The sequence below is a fragment of the Phyllobates terribilis genome, unplaced genomic scaffold, assembly GCF_046119375.1.
Source record: "Phyllobates terribilis strain yellow unplaced genomic scaffold, ASM4611937v1 Scaffold_538__1_contigs__length_1162401, whole genome shotgun sequence".
Classification (NCBI taxonomy): Eukaryota; Metazoa; Chordata; class Amphibia; order Anura; family Dendrobatidae; genus Phyllobates; species Phyllobates terribilis.
In genome coordinates this window covers 710293-732864 of record NW_027363298.1, presented here as the reverse complement: position 1 = coordinate 732864, position 22572 = coordinate 710293, and the positions used below count along the sequence as shown (strand labels likewise).

At 45.7% G+C, this 22572-nt stretch overlaps 8 non-coding genes and 1 pseudogene across 8 annotated transcripts; all 9 read left to right on the top strand.

Annotated features, from left to right (window-relative positions):
• The first annotated feature begins 118 nt into the window (after window positions 1-118).
• On the top strand, window positions 119-309 carry LOC141232236 (U2 spliceosomal RNA). Its single transcript, XR_012298493.1, has one exon. It is a non-coding gene; the product is annotated as a U2 spliceosomal RNA (small nuclear RNA).
• Window positions 310-1421: 1112 nt separating this feature from the next.
• LOC141231718 (U2 spliceosomal RNA) lies at window positions 1422-1612 on the top strand. The gene has a single exon (XR_012298029.1). It is a non-coding gene; the product is annotated as a U2 spliceosomal RNA (small nuclear RNA).
• A 1112-nt stretch (window positions 1613-2724) lies between these two features.
• LOC141231859 (U2 spliceosomal RNA) lies at window positions 2725-2882 on the top strand (annotated as a pseudogene).
• A 524-nt stretch (window positions 2883-3406) lies between these two features.
• Window positions 3407-3588, top strand: LOC141231814 (U2 spliceosomal RNA). The gene has a single exon (XR_012298123.1). It is a non-coding gene; the product is annotated as a U2 spliceosomal RNA (small nuclear RNA).
• Window positions 3589-4703: 1115 nt separating this feature from the next.
• Window positions 4704-4894, top strand: LOC141232234 (U2 spliceosomal RNA). The gene has a single exon (XR_012298492.1). It is a non-coding gene; the product is annotated as a U2 spliceosomal RNA (small nuclear RNA).
• A 1115-nt stretch (window positions 4895-6009) lies between these two features.
• On the top strand, window positions 6010-6200 carry LOC141231767 (U2 spliceosomal RNA). The gene has a single exon (XR_012298077.1). It is a non-coding gene; the product is annotated as a U2 spliceosomal RNA (small nuclear RNA).
• A 13456-nt stretch (window positions 6201-19656) lies between these two features.
• Window positions 19657-19852, top strand: LOC141231858 (U2 spliceosomal RNA). The gene has a single exon (XR_012298156.1). It is a non-coding gene; the product is annotated as a U2 spliceosomal RNA (small nuclear RNA).
• A 1115-nt stretch (window positions 19853-20967) lies between these two features.
• LOC141232233 (U2 spliceosomal RNA) lies at window positions 20968-21158 on the top strand. Its single transcript, XR_012298491.1, has one exon. It is a non-coding gene; the product is annotated as a U2 spliceosomal RNA (small nuclear RNA).
• A 1115-nt stretch (window positions 21159-22273) lies between these two features.
• On the top strand, window positions 22274-22464 carry LOC141231681 (U2 spliceosomal RNA). The gene has a single exon (XR_012297993.1). It is a non-coding gene; the product is annotated as a U2 spliceosomal RNA (small nuclear RNA).
• The last annotated feature ends 108 nt before the right edge of the window (window positions 22465-22572 follow it).

Here is a 22572-nt window from a genome sequence, read left to right as displayed (position 1 = left end):
ATGTAAGGGATCTAGAGGTTGACAACATGTCTTCTTAACGGGAGTCCAGGAGCTCATCTCCACAAATGGACTTTTCAGGATCCTTGGGTGGCTCCGTAGTTTGAAACCAATTCTGGTTATCGCTTCTCGGCCTTTTGGCTAAGATCAAGTGTAGTATCTGTTCTTATCAGTTTAATATCTGATACGTCCCCTATCTGGGGACCATATATTAAATGGATTTTTAGAACAGGGAGATGGAAAAAGAGCTTGCTCTGTCCACTCCACGCATTGACCTGGTATTGCAGTATCTCCAGGACCGGTGCACCCCTTCTTTAATGCAGTTTCTAAAATCAGAAAGAATTGAATTCAATGTTTTTTGTTCATTTTGCTTGTTTGTCGGATTTTGGGATGGACTCTTTGGCTTTGCTTTTCTTCTCCTCATTGGATTTTTCATGTTCAAAGTTGCAGAAGCCAGATTACAAGCTCATTTTGGTTCAACTTCAGCAACTGTGCATTGCATTGCCATGTAATGTGATGCAATGCTATCTTTCTAGCTCTCCCTTTTTACTTCCTTTTGGATAAACAGACATATTAGGCAAGCATTTTGGAGCTTTCACCTAAATAACTACAGGTGGTGAGATAAGCTGCACAATATAATTGACCTTTCAGTATATTGTTGCACACACACCATCTATTTAGCAAATGCCCTTGTTATCAACAGCAGCCTTTTAAACTCACCTGAGCTAACAGGTATGTGCGCTGGTTACTCTGCTGCGCTTAAAATTTCTTTTTTGGTTTGCTACAATGCCTTTTCTGAAACGTTGTCTCCTTCTGCTGGAACACTGACTTCTTTCATTTAATGCCTGCAGACTATAAAAGAGAACCCAACCCAAAAAGTTTGGTTGATTAGTCTGTGGCATTCTGTTAAACTGTTGCTTATGGCGGTCTCTGTGAGCTTCTCAGCGACATTCAGCCAGCCAGGTATCCTGCCTGCAGTAGATGGAATGTGGCAATGGAACGCTGGCTGCGCGTGTCATAATAGGCTCTGAGCCTTTATATACCTGTGCACAGCAGCAGCCACCTTCAGTCTGCTGCTGGACAGCCAGCAGCAGCAGCAGGAGAGGTATGTAATCAGGAGCCCTCCTGCTAAGGGTAGACAGCTGCTCGTTCCACCCCACCCCCCGCCTTAATTGGTTCTCCTCCCTTCCAACGGTGTTGAGGCGGGTGGGAACAGCAGGGGGTGAAGGTGCTGTGTTTAAAGAGGTGGAGTTATGCAGATCTAAAACGCGTGGATTGCAGCAGCAGCAAGCCGAAAAGTGCAGGCATGTAAGGGATCTAGAGGTTGACAACATGTCTTCTTAACGGGAGTCCAGGAGCTCATCTCCACAAATGGACTTTTCAGGATCCTTGGGTGGCTCCGTAGTTTGAAACCAATTCTGGTTATCGCTTCTCGGCCTTTTGGCTAAGATCAAGTGTAGTATCTGTTCTTATCAGTTTAATATCTGATACGTCCCCTATCTGGGGACCATATATTAAATGGATTTTTAGAACAGGGAGATGGAAAAAGAGCTTGCTCTGACCACTCCACGCATTGACCTGGTATTGCAGTATCTCCAGGACCGGTGCACCCCTTCTTTAATGCAGTTTCTAAAATCAGAAAGAATTGAATTCAATGTTTTTTGTTCATTTTGCTTGTTTGTCGGATTTTGGGATGGACTCTTTGGCTTTGCTTTTCTTCTCCTCATTGGATTTTTCATGTTCAAAGTTGCAGAAGCCAGATTACAAGCTCATTTTGGTTCAACTTCAGCAACTGTGCATTGCATTGCCATGTAATGTGATGCAATGCTATCTTTCTAGCTCTCCCTTTTTACTTCCTTTTGGATAAACAGACATATTAGGCAAGCATTTTGGAGCTTTCACCTAAATAACTACAGGTGGTGAGATAAGCTGCACAATATAATTGACCTTTCAGTATATTGTTGCACACACACCATCTATTTAGCAAATGCCCTTGTTATCAACAGCAGCCTTTTAAACTCACCTGAGCTAACAGGTATGTGCGCTGGTTACTCTGCTGCGCTTAAAATTTCTTTTTTGGTTTGCTACAATGCCTTTTCTGAAACGTTGTCTCCTTCTGCTGGAACACTGACTTCTTTCATTTAATGCCTGCAGACTATAAAAGAGAACCCAACCCAAAAAGTTTGGTTGATTAGTCTGTGGCATTCTGTTAAACTGTTGCTTATGGCGGTCTCTGTGAGCTTCTCAGCGACATTCAGCCAGCCAGGTATCCTGCCTGCAGTAGATGGAATGTGGCAATGGAACGCTGGCTGCGCGTGTCATAATAGGCTCTGAGCCTTTATATACCTGTGCACAGCAGCAGCCACCTTCAGTCTGCTGCTGGACAGCCAGCAGCAGCAGCAGGAGAGGTATGTAATCAGGAGCCCTCCTGCTAAGGGTAGACAGCTGCTCGTTCCACCCCACCGCCCGCCTTAATTGGTTCTCCTCCCTTCCAACGGTGTTGAGGCGGGTGGGAACAGCAGGGGGTGAAGGTGCTGTGTTTAAAGAGGTGGAGTTATGCAGATCTAAAACGCGTGGATTGCAGCAGCAGCAAGCCGAAAAGTGCAGGCATGTAAGGGATCTAGAGGTTGACAACATGTCTTCTTAACGGGAGTCCAGGAGCTCATCTCCACAAATGGACTTTTCAGGATCCTTGGGTGGCTCCGTAGTTTGAAACCAATTCTGGTTATCGCTTCTCGGCCTTTTGGCTAAGATCAAGTGTAGTATCTGTTCGCTTCTCGGCCTTTTGGCTAAGATCAAGTGTAGTATCTTTTGAAAAGGCAGTTTTGTCCTTGGGCTGCCCTAGTAAATTGATGCATATTACACACTGGTTTGGTGCACTTGTTAGTACGCCAGGTGGCTCATAGAGTTATCTGATGGAAAACATGGCCATCCAGGATCGAAGTCACTAGGCTGGGTAAGTGTGAGGGCTTTGGAGCAATGTGCCCCAGGAGTAGGCGCCCTGGTGGGAGTCCAAGCTTACTGGGACTGGGAACCCCAGAAAGACTTGGCTTCGTAGCACGCCGCACCTTTGCCAATCATACTTTCTGAGCAACCCCCCCTATTCCTGGCCTCCGGGCTAGGAAGGGGAATTTTTATAAACCCGGTCGGAGGTCCGGTCAGCTTTGGGCTGAGAAACCAACACAGGCTCCAGCTCCACTAGGGTGGCAGCCTAGATGGAAGCTGGGAGCACGAAAACGGCTCTTCTCCGGCTTCGGCTAGGGAGAGCATCGGAGATCCCTGACCCTCGCTGTGGCCTTCTGGCTCGGAGGGATGGGGATGGTTTATTGGGGACCCTCTCCTCCGGGAAGGGTCCACATGAATCCTCGCCTCGTGCGCTGTTTTGGTGTGACTTCGGTCACATTTTTCAGTGCCTTGGATGCAGCTTCAATCAAAAAATCTGTTCTTATCAGTTTAATATCTGATACGTCCCCTATCTGGGGACCATATATTAAATGGATTTTTAGAACAGGGAGATGGAAAAAGAGCTTGCTCTGTCCACTCCACACATTGACCTGGTATTGCAGTATCTCCAGGACCGGTGCACCCCTTCTTTAATGCAGTTTCTAAAATCAGAAAGAATTGAATTCAATGTTTTTTGTTCATTTTGCTTGTTTGTCGGATTTTGGGATGGACTCTTTGGCTTTGCTTTTCTTCTCCTCATTGGATTTTTCATGTTCAAAGTTGCAGAAGCCAGATTACAAGCTCATTTTGGTTCAACTTCAGCAACTGTGCATTGCATTGCCATGTAATGTGATGCAATGCTATCTTTCTAGCTCTCCCTTTTTACTTCCTTTTGGATAAACAGACATATTAGGCAAGCATTTCGGAGCTTTCACCTAAATAACTACAGGTGGTGAGATAAGCTGCACAATATAATTGACCTTTCAGTATATTGTTGCACACACACCATCTATTTAGCAAATGCCCTTGTTATCAACAGCAGCCTTTTAAACTCACCTGAGCTAACAGGTATGTGCGCTGGTTACTCTGCTGCGCTTAAAATTTCTTTTTTGGTTTGCTACAATGCCTTTTCTGAAACGTTGTCTCCTTCTGCTGGAACACTGACTTCTTTCATTTAATGCCTGCAGACTATAAAAGAGAACCCAACCCAAAAAGTTTGGTTGATTAGTCTGTGGCATTCTGTTAAACTGTTGCTTATGGCGGTCTCTGTGAGCTTCTCAGCGACATTCAGCCAGCCAGGTATCCTGCCTGCAGTAGATGGAATGTGGCAATGGAACGCTGGCTGCGCGTGTCATAATAGGCTCTGAGCCTTTATATACCTGTGCACAGCAGCAGCCACCTTCAGTCTGCTGCTGGACAGCCAGCAGCAGCAGCAGCAGGAGAGGTATGTAATCAGGAGCCCTCCTGCTAAGGGTAGACAGCTGCTCGTTCCACCCCACCCCCCGCCTTAATTGGTTCTCCTCCCTTCCAACGGTGTTGAGGCGGGTGGGAACAGCAGGGGGTGAAGGTGCTGTGTTTAAAGAGGTGGAGTTATGCAGATCTAAAACGCATGGATTGCAGCAGCAGCAAGCCGAAAAGTGCAGGCATGTAAGGGATCTAGAGGTTGACAACATGTCTTCTTAACGGGAGTCCAGGAGCTCATCTCCACAAATGGACTTTTCAGGATCCTTGGGTGGCTCCGTAGTTTGAAACCAATTCTGGTTATCGCTTCTCGGCCTTTTGGCTAAGATCAAGTGTAGTATCTGTTCTTATCAGTTTAATATCTGATACGTCCCCTATCTGGGGACCATATATTAAATGGATTTTTAGAACAGGGAGATGGAAAAAGAGCTTGCTCTGTCCACTCCACGCATTGACCTGGTATTGCAGTATCTCCAGGACCGGTGCACCCCTTCTTTAATGCAGTTTCTAAAATCAGAAAGAATTGAATTCAATGTTTTTTGTTCATTTTGCTTGTTTGTCGGATTTTGGGATGGACTCTTTGGCTTTGCTTTTCTTCTCCTCATTGGATTTTTCATGTTCAAAGTTGCAGAAGCCAGATTACAAGCTCATTTTGGTTCAACTTCAGCAACTGTGCATTGCATTGCCATGTAATGTGATGCAATGCTATCTTTCTAGCTCTCCCTTTTTACTTCCTTTTGGATAAACAGACATATTAGGCAAGCATTTTGGAGCTTTCACCTAAATAACTACAGGTGGTGAGATAAGCTGCACAATATAATTGACCTTTCAGTATATTGTTGCACACACACCATCTATTTAGCAAATGCCCTTGTTATCAACAGCAGCCTTTTAAACTCACCTGAGCTAACAGGTATGTGCGCTGGTTACTCTGCTGCGCTTAAAATTTCTTTTTTGGTTTGCTACAATGCCTTTTCTGAAACGTTGTCTCCTTCTGCTGGAACACTGACTTCTTTCATTTAATGCCTGCAGACTATAAAAGAGAACCCAACCCAAAAAGTTTGGTTGATTAGTCTGTGGCATTCTGTTAAACTGTTGCTTATGGCGGTCTCTGTGAGCTTCTCAGCGACATTCAGCCAGCCAGGTATCCTGCCTGCAGTAGATGGAATGTGGCAATGGAACGCTGGCTGCGCGTGTCATAATAGGCTCTGAGCCTTTATATACCTGTGCACAGCAGCAGCCACCTTCAGTCTGCTGCTGGACAGCCAGCAGCAGCAGCAGCAGGAGAGGTATGTAATCAGGAGCCCTCCTGCAAAGGGTAGACAGCTGCTCGTTCCACCCCACCCCCCGCTTTAATTGGTTCTCCTCCCTTCCAACGGTGTTGAGGCGGGTGGGAACAGCAGGGGGTGAAGGTGCTGTGTTTAAAGAGGTGGAGTTATGCAGATCTAAAACGCGTGGATTGCAGCAGCAGCAAGCCGAAAAGTGCAGGCATGTAAGGGATCTAGAGGTTGACAACATGTCTTCTTAACGGGAGTCCAGGAGCTCATCTCCACAAATGGACTTTTCAGGATCCTTGGGTGGCTCCGTAGTTTGAAACCAATTCTGGTTATCGCTTCTCGGCCTTTTGGCTAAGATCAAGTGTAGTATCTATTCTTATCAGTTTAATATCTGATACGTCCCCTATCTGGGGACCATATATTAAATGGATTTTTAGAACAGGGAGATGGAAAAAGAGCTTGCTCTGTCCACTCCACGCATTGACCTGGTATTGCAGTATCTCCAGGACCGGTGCACCCCTTCTTTAATGCAGTTTCTAAAATCAGAAAGAATTGAATTCAATGTTTTTTGTTCATTTTGCTTGTTTGTCGGATTTTGGGATGGACTCTTTGGCTTTGCTTTTCTTCTCCTCATTGGATTTTTCATGTTCAAAGTTGCAGAAGCCAGATTACAAGCTCATTTTGGTTCAACTTCAGCAACTGTGCATTGCATTGCCATGTAATGTGATGCAATGCTATCTTTCTAGCTCTCCCTTTTTACTTCCTTTTGGATAAACAGACATATTAGGCAAGCATTTTGGAGCTTTCACCTAAATAACTACAGGTGGTGAGATAAGCTGCACAATATAATTGACCTTTCAGTATATTGTTGCACACACACCATCTATTTAGCAAATGCCCTTGTTATCAACAGCAGCCTTTTAAACTCACCTGAGCTAACAGGTATGTGCGCTGGTTACTCTGCTGCGCTTAAAATTTCTTTTTTGGTTTGCTACAATGCCTTTTCTGAAACGTTGTCTCCTTCTGCTGGAACACTGACTTCTTTCATTTAATGCCTGCAGACTATAAAAGAGAACCCAACCCAAAAAGTTTGGTTGATTAGTCTGTGGCATTCTGTTAAACTGTTGCTTATGGCGGTCTCTGTGAGCTTCTCAGCGACATTCAGCCAGCCAGGTATCCTGCCTGCAGTAGATGGAATGTGGCAATGGAACGCTGGCTGCGCGTGTCATAATAGGCTCTGAGCCTTTATATACCTGTGCACAGCAGCAGCCACCTTCAGTCTGCTGCTGGACAGCCAGCAGCAGCAGCAGCAGGAGAGGTATGTAATCAGGAGCCCTCCTGCTAAGGGTAGAGAGCTGCTCGTTCCACCCCACCCCCCGCCTTAATTGGTTCTCCTCCCTTCCAACGGTGTTGAGGCGGGTGGGAACAGCAGGGGGTGAAGGTGCTGTGTTTAAAGAGGTGGAGTTATGCAGATCTAAAACGCGTGGATTGCAGCAGCAGCAAGCCGAAAAGTGCAGGCATGTAAGGGATCTAGAGGTTGACAACATGTCTTCTTAACGGGAGTCCAGGAGCTCATCTCCACAAATGGACTTTTCAGGATCCTTGGGTGGCTCCGTAGTTTGAAACCAATTCTGGTTATCGCTTCTCGGCCTTTTGGCAAGATCAGTGGTGGTTTTCTGCTGCTGGTGTTGTTTGGAGGGCAGTTGTGACTGGGGTTCCCCCTTGTGGGGCCCTAGTGTGCGATTGAGCAGCGATTGTGTTTATCTGCTGTAAAAATGGTGGAGAAAACACGTGGATTAGAGGACTCGGTCCGTCTGAAGGTGGCTGCAGGTCATGAAGGAGAAATCGGTTTGGACCAAGTTTGCGTTGATGTCTTGAAGAACATTAATGGCTTGAAGGTAACGGATGTATTGGCACTGCAGGATTTTCAGAAACAAGGAATTTATGATATCACTTTTGTTTCTTTGAGTATTTGCCAGAGAGTCTACATGGAGTTGGTACGAATGAAGGAAGAAAAGGAATTGAAATGCCTAGAGTTTATTGCACTGGAACCTCTGTTCCAGCAGACATATAAGTATGTGGTTGTGCACATGTATAACCCTAAAGTTCCGGATGAGACTGTTTCCAATTTTTTAGCTCGGTATTGTAGTGAGGTTAAATTTTTGGGAAGAATGAAGAATAAATACAATTATCTAAATGGCAAGAGGAGATATGTTGTAAAACTGAGACCGGATGATAGAGCTATTGGGGGTGCCAAGAGCATTCCTGCACAGTTTTCTATCGGAGGAGAAAGGGGATTTTGTTTTTATAATGGACAGATGGAATATTGTAGGAAGTGTCATGAGTTTGGACATGTTCAGAAAGATTGTCCAGTGCAAGGTGATGTTTGTAGAGGTTGTGGGAAATCTGGGCATGTTGCAAGTGGTTGCCCAATGAATAAGGTGTGTGATTTGTGTGGACATGCAGATTACCTTGCAAGGAAATGTAGATTGTGGGCTCAGATTCCTAGGTCACAGGTGGACGCTGAAGAGAGGCAGAAGAAGACTCGGCAGGAAAGTGGGGAGGAGGGCGAAGGCTCAGATTCAGAGGGGGAAAGCCAAAAACAAGATGGTGGTAGGGGAAGAGACCATGCGGTGCCCAAGATGGAGGAAAAGGGGCGGAGCCAGAAGAAAGTTGGTTTGAGGGAGGGGCTGGAAGTAATAAACAAAGTAGCTGATGTGCATGGCCCGGGTGATGGGATGGATTTGTCTAATATGGCGGAGTCAGTGAATCCTGTTTTGGGAAGAGATGGGGGTGAGGAAATGGAGGTTTTGGAGGAGGAGGATTCTGATTCGGATGGAACTATAACCCCTCAGCAGCGTGATAGGGTTAACAGTGATTGGAGTGAAAATGAGGAGGAAGATGATGGCAAGGAGGAGAGTTATGCCTCCGTGATTAAAAGAAGTAAGGTGGAGGGGTGTTGGTCTGGGGGGCAGGAAGATCCAGTCTCCCTAAGACCAGGTTATTCTAACAGGGACTCGAGTTCTGAGTCGCCTGATATACGTAGAAAAGTGGGTGGCAGGAGTGGGTTTTCTCCTGGTTCATGATGGATCGGGTATGGTGGAGATTTTTTCCTGTTGTTATGATGGCGTTGTGTGTTGCTTCTCTGAATGTACGAGGGATTGGTTCTGCTTGTAGGAGAGCAGGGATACTGGAGTACATTGAGAGTGTGAATGCAGATATTGTCTGTCTGCAGGAATGTGTAATTAAATCTGCCCCGCATGAGAGTGAGTGGAATAAGGGGCAATCTTTTTGGTCCCCATGCTCAGAAAACAGGAATGAAGGGGTGGGCATTTTACTGTGTAATTCCAGTCTAAAGGTTTTAGAGTTTAAAGTAATCATACCTGGGAGATGTTTGTTTTTATTAGTGGATTTTTTAGGTCAGCGGGTACGGGTTTTTAATGTTTATGCCCCTGCTGATAAACAAGCAAGAGTTGGGTTTTTGGAGTCTCTAAAGTTGTTTTTACCAGGCAGAGACTTCACTATAGTGGCTGGAGATTTTAATTGTGTCAGATCCGCAAAAGATCGTAAGAGCTCTACGGAAGGTAGGACTGATGTTACGTCTAATATTTTAAATCAGATTGTGCAGGATTTACGCTACACGGATGCTGGTCTGATGGTTGGGCCAAGTGATAAGTTCACATACATATCAGATAGTGGACGTAGTGTTTCCCGAATTGACTATGTTTTTATGTCTGAAGGGATTAAGGTGGCCAAGTGCAACCACGTGATGACGACTTTTTCTGACCACAAGATGATAGTGGTAGATCTGTGTATAGCTGAGTCCCTGGCTTTTGGAAAGGGACTCTGGAAGCTGAACGTAAGCCTGCTGGAAGAGGAGAGTGTTAAGGTTGGTTTTAATAAAGTGTTTTTGTCTTGTGTGTCTGAACAGCACCTTTTTAAAGATTTGCTAGAGTGGTGGGACTGGGCTAAGGAGAAATTTGCATGTTATTTTAAAGGGGTGTGTTTTAGGAGAGCGAAAGCCAAAAGGGATCATGATGCTGCTGTTATTTCAAAATTGGAAGTACTCCATAAGTTTAAGAGAGCGGGGATGGAGGTGGATAAAGAGATTGCAGATTTGAAGGACGAACTGAAGAAGATACTTATTGAAAAAGGGAAGACTATTATGTTTAAGGCAAAAATAAAGCACATGGAGGAAAATGAGCAATGTTCGAGATACTTTTTTAAAAAATGTTTTAAACCTAAAGGGGTTTTTAAGTCTGTTTTTTCTCCTGCAGGGGAGGTATCTGGGGATGAGATGATTGGCAGTATTCTTTCCTTTTATGAAACACTCTTCTCTAACGATAGTAGAGCCAGTGATGCGGAAATTAATGATTATTGCAAAGTATTAACTAATAATATTCCTGAGGAGAAAATTGGGTTTTTAAGTGAGGAGGTTGGGAAAGATGAAATTAGACGGGCAGTGGATGGCTTGGCGAAAGGCAAGACGCCAGGCTGTGATGGTCTTCCTGCTGAATTTTATGTTAGATTTTGGGATATTATAGGTGTGGAGTTTTCCCGGGTGGTGCAATATGGTTTTACTCATGGGATTTTATCGATTTCTATGCGTAGGGGGATTGTTACGCTGATTCATAAGAAAGGGGACATGAGGGATATTAAAAATTGGAGGCCCATAACATTGTTAACCCCTTCAGGACCCAGCCTATTTTGACCCTAAAGACCTTGGCATTTTTGTCAATTCTGACCAGTGTCCCTTTATGAATTAAAAACTCTGGAACACTTCAACGGATCCTAGCGATTCTGAGATTGTTTTTTCGTGACATATTGGGCTTCATGGTAGTATTAAATTTAGGTCGATAATATTTGCGTTTATTTGTGAAAAAATCAAAAATATGGGAAAAATTTTGAAAATTTTGCAATTTTCAAATTTTGAATTTTTATTCTGCTAAACTAGAGAGTGATGTGACACAAAATAGTTAATAAATAACATTTCCCACATGTCTACTTTACATCAGCACAATTTTGAAAAAAAAAAAAATTTTTGTAGGAAGTTAGAAGGGTTCAAAGTTCATCAGCAAATTTTCTTTTTTCCAGCAAAATTTGCAAAGCCATTTTTTTTAGTGACCACATCACATTTGAAGTCCCTTTGAGGGGTGTACATGACAGAAAACACCCAAAAGTGACACCATTCCAAAAACTGCACCCCTCAAGCTACTCAAAACTACATTCATGAAGATTATTAACCCTTCAGGTGCATCACAGGAACTAAAGCAAAATGGAAGAAAAAAATGAACATTTTAATTTTTCTAACAAAATTTTTTTTCTAGCCTAAATTTTTTAATTTTCACATGGGTAACAGGGTAAAATGCATCCTAAAATTTGTTGGCCATTTTCTCCTGAGTAAACCAATACCTCATATGTGGTCATAAACCACTGTTTGGGCACACGACAGGGCTCAGAAGGGAAGGAGCGCCATTTCACTTTTTGATTGGAAAATTAGCTCCAAAAGTCAAATTGCGCTCCTTCCCTTCTGAGCCCTGCCATGCGCCCAAACAGTGGTTTATGACCACATATGAGGTATCGGTGTACTCAGGAGAAATTGCCCAACAAATTTTACGATGCATTTTATCCTGTTACCTATGAGAAAATTAAAAAAAATAGGCTAAAAGAATTTTTTTGTAAAAAAAAAAAAGTATTTTTAATTTTTACGGATTAATTTGTGAAGCACCTGGGGGTTCCAAGTGCTCACTATGCATCTAGATAGGTGCCTTGGGGGGTCTAGTTTCCAAAATGGGGTCACTTGTGGGGGAGCTCCAATGTTTAGGCACACAGGGCCTCTCCAAACGCAACATGGTGTCCGCTAACAATTTGAGCCGAAATTGTTAGCGGACACCATGTTGCGTTTAAAGAGCTCCTGTGTGCCTAAACATTGGAGCTCCCCCATAAGTGACCCCATTTTGGAAACTAGACCCCCCAAGGCACCTATCTAGATGCATAGTGAGCACTTGGAACCCCCAGGTGCTTCACAAATTGATTCGTAAAAATGAAAAAGTGGAAAAAAAAATACTTTTTCATTTTTACGGATTAATTTGTGAAGCACCTGGGGGTTACAAGTGCTCACTATGCATCTAGATAGGTGCCTTGGGGGGTCTAGTTTCCAAAATGGGGTCACTTGTGGGGGAGCTCCAATGTTTTGGCACACAGGGCCTCTCCAAACGCAACATGGTGTCCGCTAACAATTTCGGCTCAAATTGTTAGCGGACACCATGTTGCGTATAAAGAGCTCCTGTGTGCCTAAACATTGGAGCTCCCCCATAAGTGACCCCATTTTGGAAACTAGACCCCCCAAGGCACCTATCTAGATGCATAGTGAGCACTTGGAACCCCCAAGTGCTTCACAAATTGATTCGTAAAAATGAAAAAGTGGAAAAAAAAATACTTTTTCATTTTTACGGATTAATTTGTGAAGCACCTGGGGGTTCCAAGTGCTCACTATGCATCTAGATAGGTGCCTTGGGGGGTCTAGTTTCCAAAATGGGGTCACTTGTGGGGGAGCTCCAATGTTTTGGCACACAGGGCCTCTCCAAACGCAACATGGTGTCCGCTAACAATTTCGGCTCAAATTGTTAGCGGACACCATGTTGCGTTTAAAGAGCTCCTGTGTGCCTAAACATTGGAGCTCCCCCATAAGTGACCCCATTTTGGAAACTAGACCCCCCAAGGCACCTATCTAGATGCATAGTGAGCACTTGGAACCCCCAGGTGCTTCACAAATTGATTCGTAAAAATGAAAAAGTGGAAAAAAAAATACTTTTTCATTTTTACGGATTAATTTGTGAAGCACCTGGGGGTTCCAAGTGCTCACTATGCATCTAGATAGGTGCCTTGGGGGGTCTAGTTTCCAAAATGGGGTCACTTGTGGGGGAGCTCCAATGTTTTGGCACACAGGGCCTCTCCAAACGCAACATGGTGTCCGCTAACAATTTCGGCTCAAATTGTTAGCGGACACCATGTTGCGTTTAAAGAGCTCCTGTGTGCCTAAACATTGGAGCTCCCCCATAAGTGACCCCATTTTGGAAACTAGACCCCCCAAGGCACCTATCTAGATGCATAGTGAGCACTTGGAACCCCCAGGTGCTTCACAAATTGATTCGTAAAAATGAAAAAGTGGAAAAAAAAATACTTTTTCATTTTTACGGATTAATTTGTGAAGCACCTGGGGGTTCCAAGTGCTCACTATGCATCTAGATAGGTGCCTTGGGGGGTCTAGTTTCCAAAATGGGGTCACTTGTGGGGGAGCTCCAATGTTTTGGCACACAGCGCCTCTCCAAACGCAACATGGTGTCCGCTAACAATTTCGGCTCAAATTGTTAGCGGACACCATGTTGCGTTTAAAGAGCTCCTGTGTGCCTAAACATTGGAGCTCCCCCATAAGTGACCCCATTTTGGAAACTAGACCCCCCAAGGCACCTATCTAGATGCATAGTGAGCACTTGGAACCCCCAGGTGCTTCACAAATTGATTCGTAAAAATGAAAAAGTGGAAAAAAAAATACTTTTTCATTTTTACGGATTAATTTGTGAAGCACCTGGGGGTTCCAAGTGCTCACTATGCATCTAGATAGGTGCCTTGGGGGGTCTAGTTTCCAAAATGGGGTCACTTGTGGGGGAGCTCCAATGTTTTGGCACACAGGGCCTCTCCAAACGCAACATGGTGTCCGCTAACAATTTCGGCTCAAATTGTTAGCGGACACCATGTTGCGTTTAAAGAGCTCCTGTGTGCCTAAACATTGGAGCTCCCCCATAAGTGACCCCATTTTGGAAACTAGACCCCCCAAGGCACCTATCTAGATGCATAGTGAGCAATTGGAACCCCCAGGTGCTTCACAAATTGATTCGTAAATATGAAAAAGTGGAAAAAAAATACTTTTTCATTTTTACGAATCAATTTGTGAAGCACTTGGGGGTTCCAAGTGCTCACTATGCATCTAGATAGGTGCCTTGGGGGTTCTAGTTTCCAAAATGGGGTGACTTGTGGGGGAGCTCCAATGTTTCGGCACACAGGGGCTGTCCAAACACGACATGGTGTCCGCTAACAAATTGGAACCATGTTGCGTTTGGAGAGCACCTGTGTGTGTAAACATTGGAGCTCCCCCATAAGTGACCCCATTTTGGAAACTAGATCCCCCAAGGCACCTATCTAGATGCATAGTGAGCAGTTGGAACCCCCAGGTGCTTCACAAATTGATTCGTAAAAATGAAAAAGTGGAAAAAAAATACTTTTTCATTTTTACGAATCAATTTGTGAAGCACTTGGGGGTTCCAAGTGCTCACTATGCATCTAGATAGGTGCCTTGGGGGTTCTAGTTTCCAAAATGGGGTGACTTGTGGGGGAGCTCCAATGTTTCGGCACACAGGGGCTGTCCAAACACGACATGGTGTCCGCTAACAAATTGGAACCATGTTGCGTTTGGAGAGCCCCTGTGTGTAAACATTGAAGCTCCCCCACAAGTGACCCCATTTTGGAAACTAGACCCCCCAGGGAACTTATCTAGATGTAGTGTATGTGAGTTTGGTGTGTGGTGTGGTGTATACACCACACACACACAAACAACCTCACATACACTACAACACACACACCAACCTGACATAGGTTGGTGTGTGTTGTAGTGTACGTGAGGTTGTTGTGTGTGTGCGTGATGTTTTGTATGTCATGCTAGTGTGGGTGAGTTCTGTAGGGAAGGTCAGGATGTGTTTAGTCCGGGGACATGTGATGAATTTTGAAACATTCATTCAAACACAGTCCCGGTTTATCAGGACACGTTTCACATTGGAAACGGGTGACCTTTCTTATCCCCCTTTTATGGCAGACCCGGCACCTTTTTCTTACCGTGACCTCACCAGGAAAATGTTGCCCTGGTACCACACGGGAGACTCGAGTTCCAGGGGTGCTGGGGCCCGCTTCTTCTTCGCTTCTAAAAATCAGGGCCTTTATCACTGCCTCCTGGAAGTTGAGGAAGGTGTTGGTGGTCTGGCCTGCACATCGTGACAGCACGTATGCATTATACAGTGCCATTTGAACGATGTGCACGGCCAGTTTTTTATACCAGACTTTCGCCTTCCTCATCGCACTGTAGGGCTGGAGGACTTGATCAGAAAGATCAACTCCCCCCATGTGCTTGTTGTACCCCAGGGCACAGTCCGGTTTGCGGACCGGTGCTGGGGTACCTCTAACGTTGGTGGCCGTGGTGCCGGGACCATGGATTGTGGTCAAGAAAAAGACGTCCCTTTTGTCTTTGTACTTCACCACAACCATGTTGCCGCTACATTGATCTCGGCTCTCACCCTTTGGGAAAACCTGCTCAATTAGCGTCAAAGGGAGACCCCTCTTGGTTCTGCGCACAGTACCGCAAGCGGCGGTAGCTCTGGCAGAGAGGGACTGAAATAGGGGAATGCTTGTATAAAAGTTATCAACGTATAGATGGTAACCTTTATCAAGCAGTGGGCGGATCAAATCCCACACTATTTTCCCACTTACCTTCAGAGCAGGTGGACATTCTGGGGGCTGAATCCTCGAATCCTTTCCTTCGTAAACTCTAAAGCTGTGAGTGTACCCTGAGGCACTCTCGCACAGCTTGTAGAGCTTTATTCCGTACCTGGCCCTCTTACTGGGCAGGTATTGTCGGAATTGAAGCCTCCCTTTGAAGTGGATGAGGGATTCATCCACAGAAATTTCCCTTTGGGGAACGTACACTTCAGCAAACTTGTTGCTGAAGTGTTCTATGACCGGACGAATTTTGAACAGTCTGTCAAAATTCGGGTCATCGCGGGGAAGGCTGTCCGTGTTATCCCTGAAATGCAAAAATTTGTGAATGACCTCAAATCTTTTGCGGGTCATCACCATTCCGAACACTGGAGTTTGATATAAAATATCGGTACTCCAGTATTGACGGATTTCTGGTTTCTTCACAATCCCCATGTGAAGTACCAGTCCCCAATATTTTAACATTTCTACTGAGTCAACGGGACTCCAAGTAGAAAACATTGAATTTGGGTTTGCAGACAAAAATTGTTGGGCGTAAATGTTAGTCTGCTCCACCATGAGACTGACAATGGCCTCAGAGAAATAGACTTTGAAAAAGTCTATTTCCCTGAGGTTTGCGGTCTCAAACTGGATTCCTGATTGGGGAAGGAAATCAGGAATCCGCGGAGCGTAATTTTCAGGGACGGGGGTCCACACCGGGGCACTGGTGCTAGGTTGGGCTTGACTAGCACCAGGTTGAGGGTTACTTACAGATGGCTGTGGGTCTTCTTCCACGGCCTCCGGACGATGCCTTGACCTCTGACGTCGTCTTGGTGCCGGCTCGGTGTCACTGGAGGAGGAAGAATGAGAGGAATAGAGGAACGTGGGGTCCTCTCCCTCACTATCAGCTTCGGAGGCAATAAATGAATATGCCTCCTCAGCTGAGTACGCCCTAGGGCGGGACGGGCGGGACATTTTGTGTGCTGTGGGGAAAAAAAAAATCTAAACTTTATTATTAGTATGAGTGTACGTGTGTATGTGTGAGTGCTTGGTGTAAATCACGTGTGGAGGCGTACGGGGCGCAGGAGGGGGCGCGCTCAGGCGTACGGGGCGCAGGAGGGGGCGTGCTCAGGCGTACGGGGCGCAGGAGGGGGCGCGCTCAGGCGTACGGGGCGCAGGAGGGGGCGTGCTCAGGCGTACGGGGCGCAGGAGGGGGCGCGCTCAGGCGCACGGGGCGCAGGAGGGGGCGTGCTCAGGCGTACGGGGCGCAGGAGGGGGCGCGCTCAGGCGCACGGGGCGCAGGAGGGGGCGCGCTCAGGCACACGGGGCGCAGGAGGGGGCGCGCTCAGGCGCACGGGGCGCAGGAGGGGGCGCGCTCAGGCGCACGGGGCGCAGGGGGGGGCTGAGGAGATAGAAGAGCCAACAGCAGCAGGGGGGGTATCACTGGGGCAGAAGGGGCAGAAAGGGGGGCAGGAGCCGGCAGCAGCAAGGGGGGTAGGGGCCGGCAGGCAGTAGCTGGCAGCAGCAGTGGGGGTGATCACTCGGACGGGGGAGGGGGCGGGTGATCACTGGGGGGGTGAGATCACTAGGACTGGGGGATGGTGGGTGAGATCACTAGGACTGGGGGATGATGGTGTGATCCCTGGGACTGGGGGATGGTGGTGTGATCACAGGCACAGGAGATTTACACTGAGTCTGCTGCTGCCTGTGATCACAGTCCACCGGCTGTCAGAAGGAGAGCAGCAGCCGGTGGATGAAGACGTGGGAGAGGGAGGGAGCGGAGGTCGGGGTACAGGTGAGAAATTGGGACTGGGGTGGAAGGGTGGTGGAAGGGGGGTGGAGGGGGGGGTGGGGGGGGAAGTGGGGGCTGGAAATCTGATAAGGGGGGGGATACTACCGGCAGCGGATCAGCAGCGGAGGCAGCAGCGGGTGCAGGGGGTCGGCGGCAGATCAGCAGCGGTGGCAGCGGCGGGTGCAGAGGATCGGTGGCGGCGATGGAGGTGGCAGACGATCGGCGGCGGGGCAGATGATCTGTGGCAGCAGCGGATCGGCGTGACCAAACTCCTCTGGCTCCACGGAAGGGATGGATCTGGAAAGTTTGGTCAGCCATAGTAAATACACCGCTCGACATCTGATTGGAGCTAGTGTCCATGTGACGCTAGCCCCCAATCAGATCTGGGGGGGTGACACAGAGGTGACACTCCCCCCAGCCAATGGCTGATGCTATAAGCATCAGGCCATGCCCAGAAAGTAAATATTTCACCAATTTCCATTGGTGAAATATTTCATTCATTCCGATTGGCAGTTTCACTAAAAGTGAAAGTGAAACTGCCAATCGGAGGGGTTTTAGGCACGGGGGGGTTAATCCACCCCCTGTGGGGTCAACTACAGGTTGTCTAGTTGCAGTAGCAACTGTGACACCTGAGCGACCCCGCTCGCGGGCGCTGCAGGGGCTCTTTCCCTCCATGTCACACACGCTGTGACATGGGTCGGGAACGAACTGTTTTCCATGTCACAAACGGTGTGACACGGGTCGGGAAGGGGTTAAACAGTGATTACAAAATTATTTCTAAAATTGTGGCTGGTAGACTGGCAGATGTGATAGGTGATATGGTGGGGGAGTATCAGGCATGTGCAGTGCCTGGTAGGAAAATTTCAGATAATTTGCTGCTTCTAAGAGACTTAATTTATCAGGCTAATTTGAATAAGAATGCTCTTTTGTTACAGTCGGTGGACCTGGAGAAAGCCTTTGATAAAATATCACATAGATTTTTGTTCTCTGCTTTAAGTCACCTTGGTGTTCCGGATAAATTATTGATGGTCATTAAGAGTTTTTATTGTGGGGTCAGTAGCCAGATTTTAGTTAATGGGCATGTGAGTTCCAGTTTTAATATTTTATCGGGAGTTAGGCAGGGTTGTCCCCTGTCACCAATTCTTTTTATCTGTGTGGTGGAGGCCCTTTTAAAAAGTGTGCAAGTTGACAAGTGTGTGGCTGGTGTTTTTTATTCCTGGGGGATCCGGGGGTCCAGTCAAGTCTTTAAGTTATATGGATGATATTGTTTTTACTTGTGGTTCACAGGCGGATCTCAATAGAGTGAATTTGCACGTAAGGATTTTTTGTTGTGTGGCTGGTATGGCGGTGAATTGGGGAAAGTGCCAGCTTTGTAACTTTGGGAGGCAGGTTGAGGTTAACGTGGCAGGAGTGGAGAGTAGGGAGGAAATTGAGGTTCTTGGTGTCATCTTTGAGAAGGAACTGAAAGGGAAAAGCAGCCTGAAGATTCTAGAAGACAAAATGGATCAGAAGTTGAACTTTTGGAAACTAAGGAACCTGTCGCTGAGAGGGAAAGTGCTGGTAATCAAGTCTGTGATTCTCCCGCTTCTGCTGTACACTGCTTTGATTTTCCCACCTGCTGTGCTTTGGACAAAGAGAGTGACAAGGAAACTGTTTGTGTTTTTTTGGGGATCCAAAATGGAGAAACTAAGAAGAGGAATGGTTATGTGTTCTGTGGAAAATGGGGGTTGTGATTTTCCTAACATTGACTTATTTTTAAGAATGCATTATTTTTTGAACATTTATAAATTATCCCAGTGCAATAACAGGACTGCGGACATGTGCAAATATTTAGCAGGACGGCTTTTCCAGAAATGGAGCTGGTGTGAGAAGGATTTAAGAAAACCAGTTTCGTTTGTGATACCGTTTTTTTATGTGGTGCTTAGGTCCTTCTATGATCAAAATGGGATAAGCTCCATGGTTAGACCGGACAAAAAACTGATTGTCTCAGGTATTAAGAAGAAGGAGATGTTATGTGATGTGCCGTTTTGTAATAATGCACAGTCTGGACAGGTGTGGAAGCTTTTTTTCATGCGTGGAATCAGCAACAGACAGAAGGATGTAACCTGGATGGCGTTGCATGGATGCTTGCCAACAAGGGCTTTTTTGAATGACCGGGGGATAAAGGTTCAAGAACTATGTCCTAGGGAAGGTTGCAATAAGGTGGAAACAATACAGCATATTTTTTGGGACTGTTTTTTTGCTAAAAAAGTTTTTACCTTGTTGTCACGTATGTTTGTTGCTTTAGTTGGTTTTCATTGTTTCGATTTTGAAAGGATTTTAATAGGTCAAGATTTTAAGTACTCGCAAAGGAAGCGGGCAAGCTGGATTATTTTTGTCATATATAAAGAGGTTTTATGGGACGTTCGGAATTTGGTGATTTTTAAAAAGATTGTTTTTTCCCCCATGGAATGCAGAAAGATTTTTCTTGCTACACTGTTTTATGCCTATTTATTGGATAAAAAGAAGTATGGTGAGACAGCAGCAGAAGCACTCTGGAACTTTTCACATTGGACTTCTTACAGTAAGTAACAGTTAATTGCAGGGTTGTGTTTTTTGGGATTTTGTTTTTGTTTTTCCGAATGATGATTTGAGAACCCGTTATGTGAATATGCGCTATGATGCATAAATTAATATGGGTCTTAATCTGAGGAAAAAAAAAAAAAAATCTGTTCTTATCAGTTTAATATCTGATACGTCCCCTATCTGGGGACCATATATTAAATGGATTTTTAGAACAGGGAGATGGAAAAAGAGCTTGCTCTGTCCACTCCACGCATTGACCTGGTATTGCAGTATCTCCAGGACCGGTGAACCCCTTCTTTAATGCAGTTTCTAAAATCAGAAAGAATTGAATTCAATGTTTTTTGTTCATTTTGCTTGTTTGTCGGATTTTGGGATGGACTCTTTGGCTTTGCTTTTCTTCTCCTCATTGGATTTTTCATGTTCAAAGTTGCAGAAGCCAGATTACAAGCTCATTTTGGTTCAACTTCAGCAACTGTGCATTGCATTGCCATGTAATGTGATGCAATGCTATCTTTCTAGCTCTCCCTTTTTACTTCCTTTTGGATAAACAGACATATTAGGCAAGCATTTTGGAGCTTTCACCTAAATAACTACAGGTGGTGAGATAAGCTGCACAATATAATTGACCTTTCAGTATATTGTTGCACACACACCATCTATTTAGCAAATGCCCTTGTTATCAACAGCAGCCTTTTAAACTCACCTGAGCTAACAGGTATGTGCGCTGGTTACTCTGCTGCGCTTAAAATTTCTTTTTTGGTTTGCTACAATGCCTTTTCTGAAACGTTGTCTCCTTCTGCTGGAACACTGACTTCTTTCATTTAATGCCTGCAGACTATAAAAGAGAACCCAACCCAAAAAGTTTGGTTGATTAGTCTGTGGCATTCTGTTAAACTGTTGCTTATGGCGGTCTCTGTGAGCTTCTCAGCGACATTCAGCCAGCCAGGTATCCTGCCTGCAGTAGATGGAATGTGGCAATGGAACGCTGGCTGCGCGTGTCATAATAGGCTCTGAGCCTTTATATACCTGTGCACAGCAGCAGCCACCTTCAGTCTGCTGCTGGACAGCCAGCAGCAGCAGCAGCAGGAGAGGTATGTAATCAGGAGCCCTCCTGCTAAGGGTAGACAGCTGCTCGTTCCACCCCACCCCCCACCTTAATTGGTTCTCCTCCCTTCCAACGGTGTTGAGGCGGGTGGGAACAGCAGGGGGTGAAGGTGCTGTGTTTAAAGAGGTGGAGTTATGCAGATCTAAAACGCGTGGATTGCAGCAGCAGCAAGCCGAAAAGTGCAGGCATGTAAGGGATCTAGAGGTTGACAACATGTCTTCTTAATGGGAGTCCAGGAGCTCATCTCCACAAATGGACTTTTCAGGATCCTTGGGTGGCTCCGTAGTTTGAAACCAATTCTGGTTATCGCTTCTCGGCCTTTTGGCTAAGATCAAGTGTAGTATCTGTTCTTATCAGTTTAATATCTGATACGTCCCCTATCTGGGGACCATATATTAAATGGATTTTTAGAACAGGGAGATGGAAAAAGAGCTTGCTCTGTCCACTCCACGCATTGACCTGGTATTGCAGTATCTCCAGGACCGGTGCACCCCTTCTTTAATGCAGTTTCTAAAATCAGAAAGAATTGAATTCAATGTTTTTTGTTCATTTTGCTTGTTTGTCGGATTTTGGGATGGACTCTTTGGCTTTGCTTTTCTTCTCCTCATTGGATTTTTCATGTTCAAAGTTGCAGAAGCCAGATTACAAGCTCATTTTGGTTCAACTTCAGCAACTGTGCATTGCATTGCCATGTAATGTGATGCAATGCTATCTTTCTAGCTCTCCCTTTTTACTTCCTTTTGGATAAACAGACATATTAGGCAAGCATTTTGGAGCTTTCACCTAAATAACTACAGGTGGTGAGATAAGCTGCACAATATAATTGACCTTTCAGTATATTGTTGCACACACACCATCTATTTAGCAAATGCCCTTGTTATCAACAGCAGCCTTTTAAACTCACCTGAGCTAACAGGTATGTGCGCTGGTTACTCTGCTGCGCTTAAAATTTCTTTTTTGGTTTGCTACAATGCCTTTTCTGAAACGTTGTCTCCTTCTGCTGGAACACTGACTTCTTTCATTTAATGCCTGCAGACTATAAAAGAGAACCCAACCCAAAAAGTTTGGTTGATTAGTCTGTGGCATTCTGTTAAACTGTTGCTTATGGCGGTCTCTGTGAGCTTCTCAGCGACATTCAGCCAGCCAGGTATCCTGCCTGCAGTAGATGGAATGTGGCAATGGAACGCTGGCTGCGCGTGTCATAATAGGCTCTGAGCCTTTATATACCTGTGCACAGCAGCAGCCACCTTCAGTCTGCTGCTGGACAGCCAGCAGCAGCAGCAGCAGGAGAGGTATGTAATCAGGAGCCCTCCTGCTAAGGGTAGACAGCTGCTCGTTCCACCCCACCCCCCGCCTTAATTGGTTCTCCTCCCTTCCAACGGTGTTGAGGCGGGTGGGAACAGCAGGGGGTGAAGGTGCTGTGTTTAAAGAGGTGGAGTTATGCAGATCTAAAACGCGTGGATTGCAGCAGCAGCAAGCCGAAAAGTGCAGGCATGTAAGGGATCTAGAGGTTGACAACATGTCTTCTTAACGGGAGTCCAGGAGCTCATCTCCACAAATGGACTTTTCAGGATCCTTGGGTGGCTCCGTAGTTTGAAACCAATTCTGGTTATCGCTTCTCGGCCTTTTGGCTAAGATCAAGTGTAGTATCTGTTCTTATCAGTTTAATATCTGATACGTCCCCTATCTGGGGACCAAATATTAAATGGATTTTTAGAACAGGGAGATGGAAAAAGAGCTTGCTCTGTCCACTCCACGCATTGACCTGGTATTGCAGTATCTCCAGGACCGGTGCACCCCTTCTTTAATGCAGTTTCTAAAATCAGAAAGAATTGAATTCAATGTTTTTTGTTCATTTTGCTTGTTTGTCGGATTTTGGGATGGACTCTTTGGCTTTGCTTTTCTTCTCC